The 22,992-nt window shown below is 39.0% G+C and overlaps 2 protein-coding genes across 2 annotated transcripts in view; one reads left to right on the top strand and one right to left on the bottom strand.

Moving 5' to 3' along the window:
* LOC127423662 (60S ribosomal protein L38-like) overlaps positions 1-11,121 on the bottom strand; it is a 175,525-nt gene extending 164,404 nt beyond the window's left edge. The window contains exon 1 of the mRNA XM_051668171.1: positions 11,111-11,121. The gene's annotated coding sequence lies outside the window, so the exon portion shown is untranslated. The remainder of the gene's footprint in view (positions 1-11,110) is intronic.
* LOC127423658 (uncharacterized) overlaps positions 1-22,992 on the top strand; it is a 622,288-nt gene that overhangs the window by 271,569 nt on the left and 327,727 nt on the right. The window lies entirely within an intron of this gene.

Raw genomic sequence — 22,992 nt, 5'->3', positions numbered from 1 at the left:
CACGTCAAATTTATCACCTTAACCTCCTGAAATTATGGAGGGAGGCGGTCCCTGTGACACTGGCTATGGTAGTTCCAGAAAGGGCGGAGCTCGGGCCGGAGGTGAATACGAAACACAATCATTCCACCCCGGTCACTTGTGGAGACCACCTCTCACCGTACCAACTCGCAGAGGTTGCCAAACTACAACAAGAATTTGCAGATGTATTTTCCCTTCTACTGGGTCACACGAACCTCATCCAACACCACATCGAGACCGAGCCAGGGGTGGTGGTACATAGCCCTCCCTACCGTTTGCCCGAGTACAAAAAGAAAATTGTCCGGGATGAATTGTATGCAATGCTCGATATGAGGGTAATAGAGGAATCCCACAGCGACTGGTCCAACCCGGTTGTTCTTGTTCCTAAGAGCGACGGGTCTGTATGGTTCTGTGTGGATTATAGAAAAGTCAACGCGGTGTCTAAATTTTACACGTACACAATGCCTCGTGTTGATGAGTTGCTCAATCGGTTGGGCACTGCTCGATTTTATTCTACACTGGATTTGACAAAGGGTTATTGGCAGATCCCCTTGACACCAATTTCCCGTGAAAAAACAGCCTTCTCCACACCGTTCGAATTACACCAATTTGTGATGCTTCCGTTCGGTTTGTTTGGAGCCCCGGCTATGTTTCAGTGTCTCATGGACTGAATCCTCAGAACGCATTCGGCTTACGCCGCTGCATACTTAGATGACATCATCATTTACAGTAATGATTGGCAGAGGCACATGCAGGATCTGAGGGCGGTTCTGAGATCGCTGCAACGGGCGGGACTCACAGCAAACCTCAAGAAGTGCACGATTGGGCGGGTGGAGGTACGGTATCTGGGTTTCCACTTGGGCCATGGGCAGGTGCATCCCCAAATTGACAAGATTGTGGCGATTGCGGCCTGCCTGAGGCCCAACACCAAAAAGGGGGTGAGACAGTTCCTGGGGCTGGCTGGCTATTATAGGAGATTCATGCCCAATTATTCGGACATCACCAGCCCGCTGACTGATCTCACTAAAAAGGGAGCTCCAGACCCGGTCCAGTGGACGGAGCAGTGTCAACAGACATTTATGCAAGAGAAAGCCACGCTTTGCAGGGGGCCGCTTTTACATTCACCTGATTTCTCTCTCCCTTTTGTCTTGCAGACGGACGCTTCAGACAGAGGGCTGGGGGCCATAATCTCGCAGGTGGTGGAGATGGAAAAGCGCCCGGTGCTGTACATTATCCATAAGCTCTCGCTGAGGGAGACTAAGTACAGCACCGTAGAAAAGGAGTGTCTCGCCATCAAGTGGGCTGTCCTCAATCTCCGGTACTACCTGTTGGGGTGGGTCTTCACCCTCTGCTCGAATCACGCCCCATTCCAGTGGCTCCACCGCATGAAAGATACCAACGCGCGGATCACCCGTTGATATCTGGCTCTTAGCCGTTTAAGTTCAAGGTGGTCCACAGACCGGGAGCGCAGATGGCTGTCGCCGACTTCCTCTCCAGAAATGGGGGGAGTGGTAGACAGGCCGGATGCCTCCCCGGCCTGAGTCAGGCGGTGGTGATATGTGGCAGCGGGGGCGTGGTCAAGCATCCGTCCGGAGAGAGAGAAAGCAGTAAGGGCGCTTTCACCTGAGCTAGATTATGTTTAACACCTGTTTCTAATTCCAGTGAACATGGGGAGAGTGGCATATAAGCAGCCACGCCACAAGCAGAAAAGAGAGAGAGAGTCTGGCACAAGGAAGGCCACGGTGCTCCTGAAGCTGTTAAATTTATTCAGTTATGTTAGTGAAGTTACTACGTGCCTGTGAAGCTGATGTGCTTAAGTTACTACGTGCCTGTGAAGCTGATGTGTTGAAGTTACTACGTGCCTGTGAAGCTGATGTGTTGAAGTTGATACGTGCCTGTGAAGCTGATGAGTTTGTGAAGTTGAAAAGCACTGAGGTGGCTGAATAAAAGTCTTACCTGAGCCTGGAAAACCCCCTTCCCTGTGTTCTCCTTTCACTCTAACCCCCTTACACTCTAGTTTTGCACATCCCTAGCTGAAAGCATAATCAAATTTGACAAACTTTTTTATAAATAGACACACAAGAACCACTTCTTGCAAAATTTCATGAATTATGAGAGTTCCAATTCTGTGAAAATCTGCAGATTTCATGTGGGCCTACTTATGAGACCTCCAGTTCTGATACTGTATTTCATTTGAAGGCCACTTACTAATTAACCTCATTAGTGATGTGTGAAACAAACATAAAAATTTTAATCACACTTGATGGTTGACTTTCCCTCCATCAAGTCAATTTTAATTGATTTCAAATGACCCTTACATCCAGCATGGCTGTATGTTTACTAGAGTGGCAAATTGTTTTAAGTTGGAAACTTGGAAACTCTCCAAAATGCAAACGACTCTTAGGCTAATATGTTTTAATGAATCTTCCTGTCTGCCAAACTGAATCTCCCTGGGTCTCTGTCTGATCACATAAGCTCAATACCTCACTGTCTGCCCTTTCTCCTATTTGAATTTACTTCATGACTACAAGCTGTGGTCTTCAGCATTTTTACCTAAAATAGCTCTCCATTTGTCAGCTGTGCTCTAAATGGCATTAAGAAGAAATGAGCATCTGTGTTGCTCTACGGGAGGCAGATCCCATAATTATTCCTCACTGTGGCCAACAATGTTTGCGATGTACACACCAACAAACTATCTCAGCTGGTTCAAATATCTCCACAAACTAACTCTGGATAATATTAAAAATCAATGCCAGTCGGGACAATCGCTGTCAATAGGGATATGTATGTATGGCTTCTTGCAGTGCAGGTGTCTCCAAATAACTGCACCTTTCCGATGTCTATGGCTGCATGGGGTGGCAGAGGCAATGATTGACTGGAGCTATTAATTCAGAATTCAAACCAGCCAAAGTCCAATAATTTAAGACTATTTTTAAACTCAAGGTCTGCTGGTTATGGAAAGCAAGAGGAAGAGAGAGCACAGAGAGAAATAAAGTCAATAGAAGAGGAGGAGTTAGGAACACAGTGGGGATGACGGTAAATTTGGGTATGTTACTCTGATTCATTATAGAGTTACAATTATAGTGAAAGATCAATAGAGTCTCAACAAAGTAACTTTGTTTTTCATGAGGCTGGTCAATAGGGAACCCTGATTTCTGACTCTGGCATAGTCTTAGCTGGACTTGAACACAGTCTCTTCATTGACTTTCTTATGCATACTGCATGCAAATAAAGGCACGGGCACATTTATCTTTGCACAGCGAATTTCTATAGATGGAGGTGTGTTTGGATGTTGAGCATGTGTGAAACTAATTGCCAAGCAGCCTATTTTTAATGCTGCACTTTATACTCTTGGAGAGTGAAGTTAAAAAGAAACTTGCTGCTGAAATGATATCCGTGTCCACTGTGAATATTCTGTGTAGCTGTGTACAAAGTACAGCCCACACAGAGGTCATTGGCAAACCAAGCAACTTCCTATTGGTCAATGTGGCAAATTCACCTGTCAAAGTTCACCAAACTTGAACACCTGAAATCTGCGAGGGAAAATCCTTCGCCACCGGAATTCTATCATTCAAAATTCACGAACGTGTGGATTCCCATTGAGATTACTATATTCTGCCTGCAGAATTTTGTTGTTTGAAGCTAAATGTGACCACACCTTTATGCTTGCTGAAATATAGTGACCACGAGGAAGGTAATCCATGTGACTCTACCCCCTCTAGCAACCAGGCCAATTGATTGCTTAGGAAGCCTGGCTGGAGTCACTCAGCACACCATGGATTTGAACTGGCAACTCCAGGGTGGTAGCTACCCAGGTCCCCTGGCTTTGTGCTTTTGAGGAAAAATTACTCCTTGGATGTGCCAAAATTTGTCAGGTAGTATCAAATCTTTGAAAGATTTGTTTTGTTTAAGGCACTTTGTAGCAAGTTAACTAGTAATCCACAATTTTTCTGTGAAATAAATCCCCAGTTTCTTATTTATTTTGTTTTCTGTTCAATTGTTTATGGAGACTGACAAATCATTATTTGTATTTGTTTTTCCATGCTGGTTTATTACTGTCATATTGTGGCTGTATTCTGATACATTGGATTCGGACATGCTTTGATGTCTTCCTGCCTCCGTATACAGTCTCCGAAAGCAGAAATTTTTAGCTTTCGGATGTAGCCAGTTTATTTAATTTAAAACTGTCCCTAAATGGCTCTTAAAAACAACTGAACTGTGGTCCGTTGCTTTACATGTTAGTCAGACATATTTTCTTGTCTAAATGGGTGGTTCTTGTACAGAATAGACTGCAAAGTATTTAAACTAGTATCTGGATATACACAGATGAGCCAAAACATTATGACCAATCACAGGTGAAGCAAATGACATTGATCATCTCCTAACAAGGCCACATGTCATAGTCTGGGTAGATTAGATGTTAAGCGAACATTCAGTTCTTGCAGTCAATGTGCTGAATGCAGGAGAAATGGGCAGGAGTAAAGACCTGAGCTACTTTGTTAAGGGTCAAATTCTTATGGCCAGACGACTGGGTCAGAGCATCTCTGAAATGGCAAGGCTTGTGGGGTGCTCCCGGTCAGCAGTGGTGAGTACCTACCGACAGTGGTCAGAGGAGGGACAAACCACAAACCGGCGACAGGGTGTTGGGCACCCAAGGCTCATCGATGCATTAGGGAAACAAAGGCTATCCTGTCTGGTCCAAATCGACAAAAGGTCTACTGTGGCACAAGTCACAGAACATTTTAATGATGGTTACTGGAGAACTGTGTCACAACACACAGTGCATCACACCTGCTACATATGGGGCTACGTAGCTGCCAACCAGTCAGAGTGCCCATGATGACCCGTCCACTGTCGAAAGTGCCTACAGTGGGCACGTCAGCATTGGAACTAGACCTTGGAGCAGTGGAAGAAGGTCGCCTGGTCTGATGTGTCCCATTTTCTTTTACATCACATTTGCCTGGGGACGTGATGACACCAGGATGTACTGTGGGAAGATGACAAGCCAGTGAAGGGAGTGTGATGCTCTGGGCAATGTTCTGCTGGGAAAACCTGGGTCCGACCATTCATGTGGACGTCAATTTGACATGTGTCACCTACCTAAACATTGTTGCAGTCCAGGTACACCCCTTCCTGGCAATGATATTCCCTGATGGCAGTGGCCTCTTTCAGCAGGATAATGCATTTTGCCACACATTGTTCGGGAATGGTTTGAGGAACATGATCAAGAGTTTGTGTTGCCCTGGCCTCCAAATTCCCCAGATCTCAAGCATCTGTGGGATGTGCTGGACCAACAATTCCGATCCACTGTGGCTCCAACTCGCAACTTACAGGACTTGAACGATCTGCTTGTAATGTCTTCGTGCCAGATAACACAGACACCTTCAGGGGTCTTGTATAGTCCATGCCTCAGCGGGTCAGAGCTGTTTTGGCAGCACGCAGAGGACCAACAGCATTTTAGGTAGGTGGTCATAATGTTTTGGCTTATCAGTGTATATAAATATATTATATAATGTATATATACACACACACTCTATAAATATAGCTGCATTTTGATAATTGTACAGTCCTTTTTAGATCACAGTATTGATCAGTTTCTCTGAGCAATGGTTCTTTGTCATCCTATATGAGGATGCTTGTGTTTCTAATATCATGCTACATTGCAATGGTGTCTGTAACATTCCAGTAGGCTGAAGACAGGAACAGACAGAGATGAAGTAGCTTAAGTGTGAACCCAAGTGCAGTTTATTTACAGTGCTGGTAATGGAACAAATCAAACGACTGGACTTGACTAAGAACCGGATAGACTGGACAAGGAAGCAGAGTTACAACCAACAATACTCGACAAGGGACTTAAGCAAACAAGAGGGCTAAAATACACTGAAAAGGGAAACACAAGACAAAAGACAACCAATGACAAGACTAAACTAATAACAAGACTACTAAACAGGAACCAATAACAAGTTAAAGACAATAAACCAAAGAGAACAAGACACATGAACATGTGGGGAAAAAAAAAAAAAAAAAAAAAAAAAAAAAAATCACAAGACTAGACAAGGAAAACACAGAACTACAAACTAAAAGTCTCTAAACTCCTAAACTCCTTAATTATACTTAAAATAAATCATTTTATTCATGCAAAATATAATTTCTTAATTCTCCTTTTTCAGGTGTAATTAGACTTGGACATTTTGACAGATTTTGTGAGATTAACCCAATATACATCAGTCGTTTTTATTGCATAAATAAATATGAAATGAGTAACTAATTTGTTCAAAGACATTTCCTTTCTTAAAGAAAAGTCTTGGTTAGGAGACTAGCTAAAATGTGTTGTCTGTATTGTATTGATGTAAAATTCTGTTTGTTGATTGTTTGGTCTCCATGGTAGTAAAAGTTGTGTCTTTTTTTATGAGCCAAGTCATTCGATATCTTACAACTTCACTATCACAGACATTTTATTATGATTTTTCATTAGACTATATTGAATTCAGCCATAGCTACAGTAAGTATAAATCTGCCTACTTGACAGACTATTGTTGGAGTGTTTAATTATTTTAAATAAACCATTAACAATAAGAATCAGTCTGTCTAATGTTATTGATGCTTCCTCTCAAATACACTTTATTTAAAGAGAGATGATTTAAAATCTCAGACCATTTTTAGTTACCCACCTTGCTGCTTCAACGGTTTATTTTTATATTATTTGTTGACATTTCATGGGTTGAAAAGGCTATTCATCAGATGAACAAAAATAGCCATTGTTAATAGCTCAGAACATAATTTCCATAAAGATTTAATTGAACAAAAGCAATTTCCCCATCTCCTGAAAATGCCCTTTGCTTTCCATTGACTGACTGGGTGTAGCTCCCAATCACTGGGCGAGTTATTCAACACCTATTTCAAATGATTACTGATTTTATTATAATTTTCTTTCTCACCCCTCTGGGATTTATGGGGCATTTGCAATGTAAAATAACTATGCCCTGACGAAATGTACCTGGTGAGAACAATTATTAGTTCATTACTTCCATGACTTCTTGTTGACCTCGCTTTTAAATGGATTTGCAAGAAGGCAAGGAATCCGAATCCTTTAAAGGCCAGTCTAATGGACTATTTATGCATTCATTATTAATGCGTCTCAACTGTCCAATGCAAAACATTCAGCCTCTCCTATATGGTTATTTTGGGCCTGCTTTGATTGTACTTCTCAGCTAATCATGTAGTTTAACTTCAGAGGTTTTAGCATGCAGCTAAATCCTGCTCATTAACATCAGCTTGACATCCTTGCGCTGTCCAAAACTTAAACTTCAAAGCTTAGTCCCATCACCTATTTAAAACCCTCTTTCAGGGAGATTCATTGCTATTTGCTTTATTGTATTAACTCTAGTATGACTTCTGTTCGTATTTTGGAAATTGCCTAGTGGTCAGAGTTCTGAATATTTGCATATCTACTATTATTTAGGGCATATTAAAATAGTGTTATTTAAGAGAGAATGTGTGTTATTTTATTTAAACTTTGTGCTTCAACTTCAACTTTGTGCATATGTTTTGACAATTATATTCTCAATTAAATCCCCTATGAACTTGCCTGTTTTACTTGTTTCCATTCCAGAATGCATATGTTTCATATTCAACTGTTAATTTTCTTTAAAGGCAAATGTATAATTTATTAAGTTATAAAGATATGGCCCATATACCAACTTCACTCTCAGAAAAAAGTACTAAATTGTACCTTTTAAGATACAAAAGATGTCACTGAGTTGGTACCCCTACAGGGGTCCCATTTTGTACCTCTAGTTAGAGTTTTGGGTACATATTTGTACCCATAACCCTGTAAAACATATAACAACAAGTTATTTTCTTTGATATTTTTTTTCACCTAAAACATAAAACATTGTTGGAAATAAACTGACTGTCTTTAAAGTAACCAACAATGTGCTGATTTTAAGCAACTTGACATTTGATTTTGTCTCCAAGTGCTCCAAAAATGTCTCTATTAAAAACATTTCAGTATGTTTCTTCTACTGTACATCATGACTGAAAATTGAATGTCGCCATATGGCAACACTGGACCACAATGCAAAAATTGCTATGTTTAAATATGGCAGCTCTGTACTACTATGGAATTGATCTAATGCAGTGTTTCACAATCCTGTCCTGGAGTACCACTAACACTACACATTTTGGATGTCTTCCTTATTTGACATACCTAATTTAGATCATAGAGCATTCTACTAATGAGCAATAATCTCACACACTATTGCACTTGTGTATATGGTTGTGTGATAATAAAAGTGATTTGATTTGATTTGAAGAATCAGTAGAATCAAGTGTGTTGGATAAAGAAGACATCAGAATGTGTAGTGTTAGTGGTACTCCAGGAAAGGATTGAAAAATACTGCTCAAATGCATTGTCTCATTGGGAATTTTTATATATAGTGCCATCTATTTTATACTATATATATATATATATATATATATATATATATATCAGTGATTTTAACAGAGCCAACCTCACCCATGAACTGCCAAAATACAGACAGCACATTACATGCCCCACCAGAGACAGAAATATACTGGATCACTGCTACACAACATTAAAGGATGCATATCGCTCTGTCCCTAGAGCAGCTTTGGGACTCTATGATTACTGTCTGGTTCATCTTCTTCCGACCTACACGCAGAAACTTAAATCAGCTAAACCTGTAGTAAAGACTGTAAAAAGATGGACCAATGAAGCAGAGCTGCAAGCCTGCTTTGACTGCACTGATTGGAGTGTTTTTGAAGCTGCAGACACCAATTTGGATGAGCTCACAGATACAGTGACATCATATATCAGTTTCTGTGAGGATATGTTCATCCCTACTAGGACTTATTTAACATACAGCAATGACAAACCATGGTTTACAGCAAAACTCAGGCAGCATCATCAGGCCAAAGAGGATGCTTACAGAGGTGGGGATACAATCTTGTACAGTCAGGCCAGAAACACATTGACAAAAGGGATTAGAGTGGCTAAAAGAAGCTACTCCGAGAAGCTGAAAAACAAGTTTTCAGCTAACAAACCTGCATCAGTGTGGAGAGGCCTGAAAGACATTACCAACTACAAGACACCATCCTCCAACTCTGCAGGGAATCAACAACTGGCTGACGACCTGAATGTGTTTTACTGTTGATTTGAAAAGCCCAGTCTCACACCCCACACTCAGTCTGACCTTCACTTCACACAAACATCAACACCTCCTGCGACCCCCCTCCTCTCCCTCCTGCTATTCAACCTGCACTTAAGATCTGTGAAAATGATGTGTGCCGGGACTTCTGGAAACAAAAGACAATAAAAGCACAGGGCCTACATGGTGTTTCACTGTCCCAAATAAACCCAAAATCACAGGACTTAATGACTACAGACACATCGCTCTGAGGTCTGTGGTCATGAAGTCATTTGAGAGACTGGTGTTGGCACACCTGAAGGATATCACTGGACCCTTCCTGGATCCCATTCAGTTTGCTTATCGAACAAAAAGGTCTGTGGATGATGCAGTCAGCATGGGATTGCATCATATCCTGCAACATCTGGACAGACCAGGGACATAGGATCCTTTTTATGGACTTCAATTCGGCTTTCAACACTATCATCCCAGTTATTCTCCAGACTAAATTAAACCAATATACTGTTCCCACCTCTTTCTGTCAGTGGATCACCAGCTTTCTAACAAATTGTTAGAGCAGTTAGTAAGACTGGGGAAATTCACTTCCAGCACCTGTACGATCAGCACTGGTGCCCCCCAGGGATGTGTGCTCTCCCCACTACTCTTCCCCCTGTACACAAATGACTGCACCGCCAAGGACCCCTCTATCAAGCACTACTGTCATCGGCCTCATCCTGGATGACAATGAGTCTGTATACAGAAGGGAGGTTGAACAGCTGGCAGTCTGGTGCAATCAAAACAACTTGGAGCTGAACATGATCAAAACAGTGGAGATGATAGTGGACTTTAGAAGGAACATTAACCCCAACATTAACCCCGCTCACCATTCTGAACAGCACTGTGGCAGCAGTGGAGTCATTCAGGTTCCTGGGCTCTACCATCTCACTGGACCTGAAGTGGGAGACCCACATTGACTCCACCGTGAAAAAGGCCCAGCAGAGGTTGTACTTCCTTCACCAGTTGAGGAAGTTCAACCTGCCACAGGCGCTGCTGATAGAGCTCAGCAGTCATTGAGTCTGTCCTCTGCATTTCAATAACTGTCTGGTTTGGTTCAGCTACAAAATCAGACATCAGAAGACTACAAAGGACAGTTCGGACTGCTGAGCAGAGTATTGGTTACCCCCTGCCCTCCTTTCAAGAACTGTACACTTCCAGAGTGAAGAAAAGGGCTGGAAAAATCACTCTGGACCCCACTCGCCAAGCCCACTACCTTTTTGAACTGTTGCCTTCCGGCCGGTGCTACAGAGCACTGAGCCCCAGAACTGCCAGGCACAAGAACAGTTTTTTTTTTCCCCTCAGGCTATCCATCTCATGAACAGTTAAAGCCCCATTGAGCAATAATTATGTGCAATTCACAGCTTAGTCTATTTATATTTATCCAACATATCCTACCTCTTCTGCCATTACATTCCCTTGCACTATCTGTATATGACAGCTTTGTATTTGTACATACGTGTGTGTGTATATATATATATATATATATATATATATATATATATATATATATATATTACTGTGTATGTGATGTCTGTATTGTGGCAGTGTTTTGTGGTGTTTTGCTCTCTCTTTCTCTTTCCTTCCCACTCACTCTCCTCATTGCAATGGTGAATGGACACCAGCTAACAATGGTTACCTTTGATTGCTGCCTTGCTCTGACTGGTTGCTGGATGGAGAGCTTGAGGATAAAGCTGGAGAGTTAACTCACTTCGGGGAGGCCTTTTGTCTCCAAGCTGCTGAGATGGTTTACTCCTGCCCCAGACAACTAGCAGCAGCAGCAGCAGAAGTTGTTGTTGTTGTTGTTGTTGTTGTTGTTGTTGTTGTTGTTGTTGTTGTTGTACTAAGTGTTTCCTCAACTTATTTTAGTTGTTACCTGTTGTTATTGTACAACCTGCTGCATATTGAAGTAATGGTGATAAGTGTTGATTCTTTATTTAATATTTTTAGATATTGATACTCACAGAGAATCCTTAGTTCATTGTTTATCTTTTTATTCCTTTTGGAAGCCGTAGGGAGGAGTATGCCATTTTTGTTATTGACCATGTTTTCTCCTGTTTTTGGTTTAGAGAGGGAGTAAGGAAAGAGTTTTGCTGTTAATTTAAGTTTTATTTGTAAATGTTAGAAAGTACTCCTTAAAATTAGACAGAAGAAATTTATGTTTGTTTTAGCCTGGTCCCCTTTTTGAAGTGTGTGTGTGTGTGTGTGTGTGTGCCCGCGCTTGTAAATAAATATGATTTTTGATTTGAGATTTGGGTGATCTTTGTGACCGCGCTGGGACAGGAGAGGATACCTCTTTAGCTGCCTGTTGTTATATTATACATTTATCCGTTCTTATTTCTTTGTTACCCCCTTCCCAACCCTAGATGGGGAGGGACGTAACAAATATATATATACAGTGGTGTGAAAAAGTGTTTGCCCCCTTCCTGATTTCTTATTTTTTTGCATGTTTGTCACACTTAAATGTTTCAGATCATCAAACAAGTTTAAATAATAGTCAAAGATAACACAAGTAAACACAAAATGCAGTTTTTAAATGAAGGTTGTTATTATTAAGGGAAAACAAAATCCAGACCTACATGGCCCTGTGTGAAAAAGTGATTGCCCCCTAAACCTAATAACTGGTTGGGCCACCCTTAGCAGCAACAACTGCAATCAAGCGTTTGCGATAACTTGCAATGAGTCTTTTACAGTGCTGTGGAGGAATTTTGGCCCACTCATCTTTGCAGAATTGTTGTAATTCAACCACATTGGAGGGTTTTTTGAGCATGCCTTTTTAAGGTCATGCCACAGCATCTCAATAGGATTCAGGTCAGGACTTTGACTAGGCCACTCCAAAGTCTTCATTTTGTTTTTCTTCAGCCATTCAGAAGTGGACTTGCTGGTGCATTTTGGATCATTGTCCTGCTGCAGAACCCAAGTTCGCTTCAGCTTGAGATCACAAACAGATGGCCGGACATTCTCCTTAAGGATTTTTTGGTAGACAGCAGAATTCATGGTTCCATTTATCACAGCAAGTCTTCCAGGTCCTGAAGCAGCAAAACAGCCCCAGACCATCACACTACCACCACCATATTTTACTGTTGGTATGATGTTCTTTTTCTGAAATGCGGTGTTACTTTTATGCCAGATGTAATGGGACACACACCTTCCAAAAAGTTCAACTTTTGTCTTGTCAGTCCACAGAGTATTTTCCCAAAAGTCTTGGGGATCATCAAGATGTTTTCTGGCAAAAATGAGACGAGCCTTAATGTTCTTTTTGCTCAGCAGTGGTTTTCGTCTTGGAACTCTGCCATGCAGGCCATTTTTGCCCAGTCTCTTTCTTATGGTCATGAACACTGACCTTAACTGAGGCAAGTGAGGCCTGCAGTTCTTTGGATGTTGTTGTGGGGTCTTTTGTGACCTCTTGGATGAGTCGTCACTGCGCTCTTGGGGTAATTTTGGTCGGCCGGCCACTCCTGGGAAGGTTCACTACTGTTCCATGTTTTCGCCATTTGTGGATAATGGCTCTCACTGTGGTTCTCTGGAGTCCCAAAGCTTTAGAAATGGCTTTATAACCTTTTCCAGACTGATAGATCTCAATTACTTTCTTTCTCATTTGTTCCTGAATTTCTTTGGATCTCGGCATGATGTCTAGCTTTTGAAGATCTTTTGGTCTACTTCACTTTGTCAGGCAGGTCCTATTTAAGTGATTTCTTGATTGAGAACAGGTGTGGCAGTAATCAGGCCTGGGTGTGGCTAAAGAAATTGAACTCAGGTGTGATAAACCACAGTTAATTTATGTTTTAACAGGTGGGGCAAACACTTTTTCACACAGGGCCATGTAGGTTTGGATTTTGTTTTCCCTTAATAATAACAACCTTCATTTAAAAACTGCATTTTGTGTTTACTTGTGTTATCTTTGACTAATATTTAAACTTGTTTGATGATCTGAAACATTTAAGTGTGACAAACATGCAAAGAAATAAGAAATCAGGAAGGGGGCAAACACTTTTTCACACCACTGTATATATATATATATATATATGACAATTTTTCATTCTAGAATTTATTTTTCAAAATATCTTTATTTTGGTAGAGCAATTTTATGTCAGAATCAAATGGGAAAAATTTCAATTGTTAGAACTGCGTTCTTTTCATTCTTTTTTCTTCCGCCGTGTGAAAATCCTTGAAGATTGCTTAGAAAAGTAATAGTAGGCACCACTAATAACATATCCCACTGACCTTTATAAAAAGCCTGTAAGAATATTATTTTGCACAACAGATGTGAGTATTCTTGACGTTGTCCATGGTGCTGAAGGGATTTGCTGCTGACCAAGTTTCTGAACATGTAAGCTTTAGTGATACATTTACATTTAATGCTTATATTCAGTCAGGGATGCATCCATCAATTTTCAGTATAGTGGTTGATCAATATGGGTTTTTCAATAGTTGATTCTTAAATGATAATTTTGATCTATATATTTAATTGATGCAGCATCATTTAAACAGTTGCATTTTCCAATAACACGGCACGTAATTTACAATAACAGCAGGTTTTACTCAAACTTAAGTATAGAACATCCGTTTATCTGGTCTTGAATTTGTCTTGTTTCTTCCAATGATTTAAATCCTACATTTGTTCACGAGCCTTTCCAATAGACTACATCATCTGTCTACCACAAGAGTAGAGCACTCTACCAGTCCATTGACTATGCACTACACATTATTATGATAATGATTTTAAATGCATGACCAGCTGTGAATAAACAACACTTCATCTGTTAAGGGCACATTTAATGCTCAATATCTCTCCATTACTACATTTTAATTAGACACCATCATCGTTACATCCTGTATCGCATTCGTAGGTTCAGTGACCCTGGGTTGTTAGCTTAAAATGCAATGCACAATATCTGCATTCACTTGCAATTAACACAAACTATTGGCAAATGCTTGAGAACATATAGGCAGTTTGCTGTCTATAATCCATCCCTTGCAAAACCCAGAATCTGGCCATTTATTTGTTTATAGGGTTATTGATGACAAATTTGTGATGACAATTTTAAGTGGCATCCATGCTTATTTACAGTATCTGACTTTTCTTCAGGGTAATCAATCATGTCTCACTATTTGTCTATCAATACCAGCTCCAGATGTCTCCCAGAGCATTCTTACAAACACAATACTGTGAGGGGAAACAGTTAGTTGAAGGCTATGGAGGAGGTGTGTGTCTTATTGACTCTTTAAGAGGAGCTGTGCTCTGCTGGTAAACTCATATCAGCCCAAGAGCACTGCTATTAACGTGTTTACAGGAAAGAAACATTAATGTCCCCTGTTTCATCTGTTAGCTGTTGTCTGAGGTTTGATTGCTGAATTGCAGTTTTGTTTTCATCCCACAATAGATCTAAAAAGTTTTGCTCATTCTCTTTCTATCTTTTTTTAAACTTTCTAGCACCACATAGTCTTGGTTCTTAAATACTGCGTGAAAATCAAAATGGAACATTTGTGGCTTTTTATAACATGTTTATTAGCTTTGAGGACATCTATATGCAAGTGTACTCAAAGTTACAATCTGCTTTTGTAGCAGATGTACACATTTCAAATTTACAGTTTTTCTCTTCCGGAAAATAAAATAAACAGATCAATAATATTGATCATCAATAATATAAAAATTCTCTCTATAAGAAGTAAGATCTTCCTCCCAATACCTGAAACTGTCTAGCAATAACAAGTAGCAAATCTTGGTCTATGGCTGTAATGTAAACTAAAGCCCATTGGCTACTTAAACTAAAAGGGATAAGCACTTTGATAAGGGCCCCAAATTTCTGTTTCAAAAGGAAATAATTCAACACAGGAAAGAAAACTGGTGTCTTCAACAGCTGATTGCTAAAAAGGAAATGAAATAAAAATAATTGCCCCCATAGGTAATTATAAACTCATTTCCAGTTGCCTTAAGCAAAAGGAAAGTCTATATAAGCAAAGACTCCCATTGCAGCGTACAAATGAGATGTTATTATATCTGCCAATTTGTGTGAGCAATAATGCTGAATTATAGTAACTGCAACATAACATGTTTCTCAGTTCAATTGCTTTCACTATCCCATAAGGTAAATTCAATCTCTGCATCTCTAAATGAACAAGAGGCACATCGTTATCTATTCAAAACAAATGGAATGGGTGGACATAACTGCAGTTTTTACTCAGACAACTAAACAATTTGGAGGTGGGAGTTGGAGATGAGTGTCAAGTTTTTTTTCCCCCTTGTCCATTTTTCGCAGACTGAGTTAATCATAATTTTATGTGCTTAATCAGTGGAATTCCCTCATCTATAATGATATTTAAAACTTTCTTATTTTGCATTGTAGGAGGCCTTGGCAGACCATGAAGAAGTCCCACAGTTAGATTATCTAAGTTTCTAAAACAGAACTTTCACAATTGAAAGTTTATAAAGACTACTAAGACCAATCAAATGTTTTCCCACTTTAGGTATACTTATTGGGTATAATGCATTCACTAATAAATGCATACAAATTCTCAGGTTCTCATGGAAAATTTCCTCCAGATTCACAAGAGGTGTGTACGTACGCTACAGACATAAATTTGTTTTGCCCTTGTTTGATTGTTAATGAAGCTGAATTATTAACTGACACACATCATTTTTGTTACTCTGAAATAGGACTTTTATTTAGATATCATTTCTACTTAATTAATTTAGTTATTAGACATTTATGCTTTTATTGTTGTACTTTCTAATAATAACATTTAAAGTGTGTGTGTGTGTGTGTGTGTATATAATATATATATATATATATATATATATATATATATATATATATATATATATATATATATATTTTAAAGTCCAGGCCAAATTTATATTTCAGTTCAATTTGACATTTACATAGCTTTCAGGTTAAACCCATGCAAATGTAAAATCTAATATACAGTATAACACATATGATATATAAAAACAGTAGTCGAAAGACATTCTCATGAAGCCAAAACCCAATTACTGTTGTCAGTCATATTATCCTGAGAGTAAACCTGACAGATTACATTAGGAAAGAAAGCTATATGACGCAAATGCTTTGCCTTTAATGTCTTCTACAAGGCAGATTTTGTGTCACTAAGCAGACCAAAATGAAGTTATAGATCCATTTGTGAAAGTTTTTGAATATTCGCAACATACAAAACTCCAGGTGTCACATTAGTGTCTTGAAAAGTCAGGAAGAATAGCAGCCTCATCCCATAATTCTCTTTGACATCACCTCCTCTTTTGGCACTCTCCAGATGCTTTAGAAAATCTGAGGACTACTCCCATCAGTGACAATCATTTTCTCTTGAGAACAAAGCACTTTGGTGGTAGAAGAGGCGAGAAAAAAGGGAAAGATATGGGGAAATATTTGTAACCACAGCTGCAGGCCCTTACTACTCCCCTGGCTTCTTTTGATCTCAGTTGCACTGAGACGGTGAGAAAGCCCTTCTTTCTCACAGAATTAGTCTCTGATGAATTGTCTGGGTTTTTAAGTGTTCTTGTGTGTGCCCTGGTTGTAGTGGCACTGAATTACAGTGACAGAGTAAGCTTCATCAAACAAGCCACGACAAGACAGTCAGGCTTAAGGTGTCTGGTATTCTGAGGTGTAAAATGGAGTGTTAACATTGCGTGCGACTGGCAACATAATTTCAATATCTTTAAGGTTGTACTGGATCCAGTTATTCTGCATTTTTATTTTATTTATTTTTTTTTGTTGTTTTTTTATATGCAGACATTGAGACCTAACTAGTCAAGACTGTAGTTATTAATATTTAGATTTTTTTCTCTCAGCAGACCAGTTATTGTTAAAGCTCGGGCAATCAGAGTTTAAAGGTTTAAGGAACACGCTTTTTAGAACCATTTTTATTGAAAACAAAATAAAAATGCTTCTGAGACAAATGTGATTGGAAAAATGTTATTTACATTTCATATAAAACATTGTATGTATATTTTTATGTATACACCATAAATAAGCTTGGATCAGGCCTGTCGAGGAAAAAATAATTGATCCATGCATTGGAGCAGCATTCTTTGGAGAGAGAGCACACCTTTAGTTGTTGTATTTGCATGTGTAATTAACTTTTATGTACAATTATTATGTTTTATTTTTTGGAGGGGCTTTTGGACACTTGGAGACATTTTTGATCACTAGGATAAATTATTTTGTAATGCTGTAACTTTTGATTGCTTTGTCGTATCAACACAAGTTTTCTCAGTTACAGGTGACATGATTGGGAACAAAACAAATCATTTTTTGTGTTTTGTTTTTCATCAGTTTAACTTCATTAAAAGAAGTTGAAAGATTTTTTCATTGGACACAAAAGGAGAAGAATATTTGCACATTTCCATACAAGGATAATTTAGAGTGACTCCATGTCAAGCTCCAAAAAGTACAAAACACCACAATGAAAGCACAAAAGTAGTCAATCAAGTGCTGTAAAGTTGGTCAAGACAAACTTTCATGTTAGCTTGACAAAGCTTAGTCTAAAAATTTAAACTGAGAGATAGATAGATAGCAACCTAAGTCAAAACAGGCTGAAGGTCTGTGCCGAGAACCCTAAACAGAGTCTGTATAATAACAGTAAGTTGGCTTTGTACTTATGGTGCCTATGGTGCAAGTTAGATGTTGCATGCCAGTGGCGTGAAACATGAGACAACATGTTTATTGACACCAATTTTGATTTTTGTTGAATAACAACTTTTTTTTGTCCTTTTTTGAGCTTGACAGATGTGGTTCATGAACTGTTGTTGTATGCAGAAGAGCTGTTTAAATATTATTTTTACCTGAAGAAAAAACAGGGAATCCATTGGTTTGATTATTTATAATTTAAACATCATTTGCAGCTCTATAATGTATGTAATTATTCTATAGCAAATGTAATGTGAATGCCCTCAGCAATATGGAGGAAATGCTAGACTAACAGTTGAAGTCAGAATTTTACATTTACCTTAGCCAAATACATTTAAACTCAGTTTTTCACAATTCCTGACATTTAATCATTTAAAACATTCACTGTCTTAGGTCTGATAGGATCACTACTTTATTTTAAGAATGTGAAATGTCAGAATAATAGTAGAGAGAATGATTTATTTCAGCTTTTATTTCTTTCATCACATTCCCAGTGGGTCAGAAGTTTATATACACTTTGTTAGTATTAGGTAGCATTGCCTTTAAATGGTTTAACTTAGGTCAAACGTTTTGGGTAGCCTTCCACAAGCTTCTCACAATAAGTTGCTGGAATTTTGGCCCATTCCTCCAGACAGAACTGGTGTAGCTGAGTCAAGTTTGTAGGCTTCCTTGCTCACACACACACTTTGTCCACAAACTTTCTATCGGATTGTGGTCAGGGCTTTGTGATGGCCACTCCAATTCCTTGACTTTGTTGTCCTTTAGCCATTTTGCCACAACTTTGAAGATATGCTTGGGGTCATTGTCCATTTGGAAGACTCATTTGCGACGAGCTTTAACTTCCTGGCTGATGTCTTGAGATGTTGCTTCAATATATCCTCATAATTTTCCTTCCTCATGATGCCATCCATTCTGTGAAGTGCACCAGTCCCTCCTACAGCTAAGCACCCCCACAACATGAGGCTGCCACCCCCATGCTTCACGGTTGGGATGGTGTTCTTTGGCTTGCAAGCCTCACCCTTTTTCCTCCAAACATAACAATGGTCATTATGGCCAAACAGTTACATTTTTGTTTCATTAGACCAGAGGACATTTCTCCAAAAAGTAAGATCTTTTTTTCCCATGTGCACTTGCAAACTGTAGTCTGGCTTTTTTATGGCAGTTTTGGAGCAGTGGCTTCTTCTTTGCTGAGCAGCCTTTCAGGTTATGTCGAATAGGACTTGTTTTTACTATGGATATAAATACTTGTCTACCTGTTTCCTTCAGCATCTTCACAAGGTCCTTTGCTGTTGTTCTGGGATTGATTCGCACCAAACTAAGTTCATCTCTAGGAGACAGAATGCGTCTCCTTCCGGAGTGGTATGATGGCTGCATGGTTCCATGGTGTTTATACTTGCTTACTATTGTTTGTACAAAAGAACGTAGTACATTCAGGCATTTGGAAATTGCTCCCAATGATGAACAAGACTTGTGGAGGTCCACAATGTTTAGCTGAGGTCTTGGCTGAATTCTTTTGATTTTCCAATGAGATCAAGCAAAGAGGCACTGAGTTTGAAGGCAGGTCTTAAAATACATCCACAGGTACACCTGCAATTCAGTACAACTCCTATCAGAAGCTAATTGTCTAAAGTCTTGACATACATTTCTGGAATTTTCCAAGCTGCTTAAAGGCACAGTTAACTTAGTGTTCATATACTTCTGACTCAAGGGAATTGTGATATAGTCAATTAAAAAGTAGATGTCCTAAATGACTTGCCGAAACTATAGGTTGCTAATATTAAATCTATGGAGTGGTTACATTTTTTTTTTTTAATGACTTCAACCTAAGTGTATGTAAACTTCTGACTTCAACTGTATAATTAAACATAGCAGTAGATATGTGAGAGGTTAACAAGCTGCTAACAAGCGATGCATATGTTTAGCTGTAATTGAGCTTTGCAAGGAGCCATTTGTGACCATTACAGAGCTGCTGTAATATATACTGGGAGAGGAAAAATGAAAAATGACTCACTGACTAGATATAGCTCTATGTGGGAGTAAAAAAAACTCTAAAATCGTAATTAATAAAGACCAAACACCAGCTAGCAGAAAAAAAGCTAATAATTTGATCCCTACTATTTATCTATCTGTCTGTCTGTCTTTCCATCCAATAGCCCGACGGCACATAATATCACTAAATATATTGGTGGAACACATTCTTCACCTTACCAATAATCTGTGGGCCCTGAGTGTATTGATTATGGCTGACTCATATTCAGATTGATGCTTCTAAATTAATATTTCACCTCTTTTCATTTCTGCCAAAGAAAAAATTCATGAGGCAGACTGCATCAGTGATGTGCTTGTTTATGTTCCTGGAGGCAATGAAGGAAGTTGTAGATTTCTGAAGCTTTTTAAGCACTACAGGTGTAATAAGCCTTGACACTTTGAAGACAAAGAGTGAATTTTCTTGCGCTATCTCTCATTTAGCAAACAACTGTTGTAGGCTGTTTATGACACTTCCAAAAGGTCCATCTCGGTTTTAAACCGGGTTGAGGGGGGTGAGGATGAGAAGACAGTGATCTGGATGAAGGCCCTGGAACATGCAGCTCTTCTTGCCATTTTCTTTTTGTGTGAATAGTTTTCTTTCATTGCATCATACATACAGCATATTTCTGTGTTCTTTCCCCTTCAATGTCTCTCACAAACCCACAAGAGGGTTTTATCCAAGCCCCTGGCCCACCCCTGCTCTCTCATACCTTTAAGTAAAGGTAAAAGCCTTCATTTCTGCTATGGAACAAACAGAAAAAAAGACACACACAGAGAAAGAGAGCACTAGTATGTGCACTGCCAGAAGTGTAGATATGAAAGCTACTCTACCATACAAACTGAATACTTTATGAAAATAAAGAGAGGGAGAGAAGCCCATGTTGTTTCAGCTTTTGATTTATTATCTGAATTGTGAAATAATTGTATAAATAACCTTTTATGTCACAGCCTGGAGCCTCGTCCATCATAAACAATGTGTTTTGAGTGACTTGATATTTCTGGGTTTTGAAAAGGCCACTGCTGTTATCAGAGGTGAAAACAGATGTTACTGTGGGCCGGTTCTGAAAGGTGAACATTTTGTGTATCACCCGAGCAAAGAATTTGCCCAAGTGTCAAAATGATGAAAAGCTGAATTTGTGTTTAAGTGTGTGATCTATTACCTCAGGAAATACAGATCAGGATTTCATGCATGGGTTGTGTATTTCATGAAAGATCGCAACGCACTGGGATCTTAGGGATGGGAATTGCTCATCCTTTGACCACTAAGAGTATGTAATGGGCAAACATACAGTATCATATGAACAAACAGAGCTGTGTTTGGAAGCACTGTGTGCCATTTTATTTCACTCTTAACATGTCTTGTATGCTGCAAGCCTTCAGGTAAGGCAATGGCTCTGTTCCAAAACCGGTAACACTTTAGAATACTGTTCCTTCATTAACAGGTAACTGTGCAGGAATTAATGCAGGACATTTGAGTAGTACTACATTAACACTTAAGTCACTAATATGGAAACATGATTAACTAATCAGTAAGTAATTGCAAACTGATTACTGTGGTAGTTTACTATTAGCTAATCAATAATTGATGAATTTTATGTGCCTCTTTGAGAACTAATAACTAACTGGTGAAATTAAAATAATTACTAATTAATTACTCATCACCACATTAACTCTCAACTGGATCAACTTATGAATGTAACATAAGAAGTGGCTGGTATCTGTATATGGGTTAATGTCAAATAAGTATGTCAGATGTTATATAGAAACTTATTTTAAAAAATTAATTTAAAGATTTATTTCAAACATTTTAAGGAAAATATATTTTTACAATTAATTTGAGTCACAGAATATGTTTGAATATGTTTATCACAGAGTATGTGTATTCTAGTCATTTTTATATTTAGCAGTTTAATGTATTTTTTAATAACTTAATAAATCTAGTTGAATAGAATAATCAAAATCGTAAAACTACACATCCATCACGCCTCTAATCCAATCAGCTTTCGCAATACTGGATGCTGGACCTGAAGAGGTAGGCAGGGCTGAAGCAAGAAAAAGAACACGCTGCGCTTCTTGTGTTGATCCGAGCTCACGCTGTGCCGTTCGAATGAGCACGTGCTGCGATGAACACATACATGCAGTTAAGATATTGTGACGAGGAGGAGGGCGTGGTCGAGCCGTGATGGTGCACAGCTGGTGCAGAGTTAGCTGATCAGATAAAGTGGTAAAGAGAGCGAGATAAAGGGGAGCCGGAGGTGCCAGTTCGAGAGAGAGAGAGAGACACAAGCGGCCGCGTTGTGTGTGTCTGTATTCATGATTGTTTTATGTTTTTTTAAGTTAAGTTTTACCATTAAATTTATGTTTACTCTTCAGCCGGTTCCCGCCTCCTCCTTGCTGATCCTTTAACTGTTACAGTTATGTTTAGTTCAGTTCAGATCAAAAATAGGCAAAGGACACATGGAAAATATATTTTAGAAGCATTTTAGTGGAAGTAGACAGACAGATGGAATTGGCCTCGGAGATGCATCATTGTCCGGTGACTTTTGGAGATCAGCACACTTTCTGTAGACACTTTATTTTTATATTCATCTTGATTTTTTTATTTTACGTTGAAAGGTAATGCTTTGAAAGCCGATTGTGGAGTTAATGTTTACACTAATCGCCATGTATTAAACTTGCGGAAGGCCTCCAGCAGTCATTCATAGCACACAACCTGTGTAGTAGGCTGCAACAGTGAGAACCTTTAAAAGCATTATGTTATGCTATAGGTTCTTTAGTCATTATCTTTAGTCATTACTAGCAGGTTACCATGATCTTCACTTTAGAATACTGTTCCAAATGGTAAGTAATTCCTTCAGAAGGATGTGGTAACACTTCAGTCATTACTAGGGGGTTACCATGATTTTCAAAGTAATTATTAATAGAAACCTATAACCCCAAAACACAGAAACGGCATACTTATTTGTAATGGTTAAGAGAGATTTCCAGAAGAACCATATATTTCTGGGAGGTAAGTTGGCTAGTAATGATATTCTACCAGGCAATGTAGTAATTTGGAGGGGTTATTTCTTTAAATTCATTTCTGGTTAAAGAGCACA

This window comes from Myxocyprinus asiaticus, chromosome 32, assembly GCF_019703515.2.
Source record: "Myxocyprinus asiaticus isolate MX2 ecotype Aquarium Trade chromosome 32, UBuf_Myxa_2, whole genome shotgun sequence".
In the NCBI taxonomy this organism is placed as follows: Eukaryota; Metazoa; Chordata; class Actinopteri; order Cypriniformes; family Catostomidae; genus Myxocyprinus; species Myxocyprinus asiaticus.
The sequence above is the reverse complement of the archived record's forward strand: the minus strand, read 5'-3'. Positions and strand labels throughout refer to the sequence as shown.